Source organism: Chiloscyllium plagiosum, unplaced genomic scaffold (assembly GCF_037043375.1).
Source record: "Chiloscyllium plagiosum isolate Xiang-an unplaced genomic scaffold, Cpla_swu_hap1 HiC_scaffold_35, whole genome shotgun sequence".
Classification (NCBI taxonomy): domain Eukaryota; kingdom Metazoa; phylum Chordata; class Chondrichthyes; order Orectolobiformes; family Hemiscylliidae; genus Chiloscyllium; species Chiloscyllium plagiosum.
This window is the reverse complement of record NW_028270173.1, coordinates 25,343,049-25,346,260: the sequence shown is the minus strand read 5'-3', so window position 1 is coordinate 25,346,260 and position 3,212 is coordinate 25,343,049. Positions and strand designations below refer to the sequence as shown.

General features: G+C 47.7%; 1 long non-coding RNA gene across 1 annotated transcript; it reads left to right on the top strand.

Annotated features, from left to right (window-relative positions):
• Window positions 1-277: 277 nt before the first annotated feature.
• Window positions 278-2,814, top strand: LOC122541172 (uncharacterized). Its single transcript, XR_006309540.2, has 3 exons — window positions 278-440; window positions 1,136-1,200; window positions 1,542-2,814. It is a non-coding gene; the product is annotated as an uncharacterized LOC122541172 (long non-coding RNA).
• The last annotated feature ends 398 nt before the right edge of the window (window positions 2,815-3,212 follow it).

The window sequence follows — 3,212 nt, the reverse complement described above, 5'->3', positions numbered from 1 at the left end:
AATACCGAATGGACTCACAAACTCTTAGCATTTGCCTGTACTTGTGTTTTTGTGTTTGCTGTTGTCTACCTATTATTCACTTAGCTGTGCTATTTAACTCTGGGATCTGCCTGTATTGATCGCAAGACAAAGTTTTTTCACTGTGCCCCCAGACAGTAACAATAAATACGATTCAATTCAGGTCTTTTCACTTTCAACTATTCGGGGGGCGGAGCAGAAAATAGGCGTTCTCTGACTGGATATATTAAATAGCAGCAGCATTCAGCGAGCGAGCATTTCTCACGCTGCTCAGCTAAATTTCCATTGGTTGAGGGGTAAGGTGGCGGAACTCAGAGCTCAGGCAGTTAGCACCGTGTCGGGGGTTCGAGTCTCAGGGACACCCCGTTCCACCCGCTTTCCTTCCTGGTTCAGCAGGTCGAATCCCAGCTACAAAACCCAAGGTACGCCAAAGTAAAAGCCTGTAAGACTATCTGATCGTCCGGGAACGGCTGTGTGCGTGTTGGGGCGAGGGGGCTGCTGGCTTGTGATAACACCTCAGAAAACTTCATCTTACTGAGGTGTTGGGGAGGGGAGGGGGTAACTGGAAACAGAGGATTCGTTAACGATAGGCAGAATCTGTCCGTTGGAGAGGAAACAAAAGGCTCAGAGATTAAGCGAATTTTATTTTAAAATGCACCCGTAACGGGGACACAACTGCCTGTTATAAATATTTGTTTGTACTTTATGATTTCCGAGTATAGCAGAGAGAGAGAGAGACACACACACACAGATGTGTCTGGGAGGAAAGAGTTAACAATCTCACAACCCCAGGTTATAGTCCAACAGGTTTATTTGGAAGCACTAGCTTTCGAAGCGCTGCTCCTTCATCGGGCGGTTGTGTGATTTTGTTAACTTTGTCGAACACCGGCTCCTCCCAATCCTGGAAGGTACAAGCAGAGAGAATGGGTAAGGGAGACAGATGGACATTGATTTGGAGAAATGGGCAGATCTGGGCGTAAGATAAGGGAAGTTTCTCTCTCTCTCTCTCTCTCTCTCCACCCCTCTCTTTCTTTCTCTTCCCCCTCTTCCCCCCCCCCCCCCCCCCCCCCGAGAGGGAAAGAAAGACCAACATTCACATTCAGAATATTTATTGCAGGTGACGAACATGACTTCAAAACGAAATCCTGCAAATAACCGAATAGATGTTCGGATTTGGAGAAGGTAAGATATTGCCCGGAATCCCCCCCAAACGCTTTATGAATGTTTAACTTTCCGGTGTTGGGGGATTGGAGCTCGATGGATGATTATTCCTCGGTTTCTAACGTGTTGGTATTTTCCTTGTTAAAAATCACACAACACCAGGTTACAGTCCAACAGGTTTAATCGGAAGCACTAGTTTTCGGAGCGACGCTCCTTCATCAGGTGGTTGTGAGCGATGGTCCGAAAGCTAGTGCTTCCGATTAAACCTGTTGGACTATAACCTGGTGCTGTGTGCTTTGTAACTTTGTCCACCCCAGTCCAACAGCGGCATCTCCGAATCCTGGTATTTTCCTGTTTTGCAGGGTGTGCGAGATACTCCTGGCGGTCAGCGTCTCTGCCTTTCTGGATCGCTGCATTGAAGCTAAATATGAAAAGCCGAGCTAACAGAGGGGATGTCCTCAACACCCAAACCTGAGAGATAGTTCAGTGCAGGAGGGGAAATTCCGTGCGTTGACCCCGGCGGTTGTAATTGTAAGAATATTTTGAGTCGGGGAACGCCAGAAAGGAAATTTCTCAACAGTCCCCCCCACTCCAGCGGGGACTCGGAGTTGAGAGACCCTTTTTAGCTGAGCAGGTTAGAAATGGAGTTAATAACTATATTGTATCAATATTTATTGATGTGCTGTGTGTAACATGCACAGTCAGATGGGGGGGGGGGGGAGGGGTTAGAAGAGAAAGGCGATGCTGAAACTGTGTGGGTGTGTGGGTTTTTGGGGTTTTTTTTTAAACATGGTGTATCAGTTCCTCATCGTCGGGAGAGTGACGAAGCGGGAAGCAACCCAGTGCCAAACGGGCAGGCGGACAATGTGACTGTGTAAAACATGGAGACAGCAGTCTGTGCCAAACAAGAGCAGAAAGCAGCCGGAAAACAGGAAAAGGAAAGGGAGACAGCAAGGTGCTGGAAGGCGGGGTCAATAGATGTGGAGCTGGAAGTTCACAGCTGGGTCAGACAGCATTTCCCAGGAGCAGGAATGTCATTGTTACCAGCCTTGGGAGAGGAGGGGGGGGGGGGGAGACCCGGAAGAAAAAAGAGGGTGTGTGGGGGGAGGTGATAGGTAAGGGCTGATGGTGATGGGTTTGTGTGTTGGGTGCATTCCAGTAGGAAGTGCTTTTCTGCATCATCACTTTATCTACCATGTCTTCCGATATTTCCCTCTGCTCCCAATTGCACACTGTTTCCCAAACACTGCTGTCCAGTCTCGCTGTTGGAATGCACGCTGTTCATTGCCTCGCCTGGCTGGATTTATTGGTCAAAAACAATGACTGCAGATGCTGGAAACCAGATTCAGGATAACTGGAAGAGCACAGCAGTTCAGGCAGCATCCGAGGAGCAGTAAAATCCTGCTACAGGATAAAGGAGGATGGTAAATGTTCCCGATTCAGGAACATTTGAGAATTGAGATTCCGCTGGGAAGGTGAGAAACCTTCAAATGCTTCACTTTCCAGTTCAGACAAGTGACCAGCTTAAGTGTCACATTCAATAGCTGAGCCTGGAGAGCTCACATCTCTATTTTAATTGTCACTCTTTTTAACAGCCAATATTGTAAAAAAAATAAACATTCTTTCATAAAACTGCTTTTTTTGAGTGGCTAGATTTTGTAAGAAACACAGAAATTGCAGGAGAAACTTAAGAGGTCTGGTAGCATCTGTGGAGAGAGAACAGAATCAAGGGTTCGGGTCCAGTGACTTCTTCAGAACTGATGGTAGTTGGGGCAAGGTAATATATGCTGAAGATAAGGGGTGGCTGCTGGTGTAAAGAAGTAAGAGGTGGAGAGGGAACCCCGAGGGGGGGGGAGAGAGGAAAAAAAACAGATGGGTGGCCAATGGGCTGGATAATAGTGACGCAGGGAGAGTGAGGAGCTTGTAATAGGGACTGAAAATGGGTTGGTCATGCTGGAAGTTGATGACAGGGGCCGGGGTGTGGGCAAAGACCATTGAAGGCATGAATTTGGGATCTTTTGAGGGACACACAG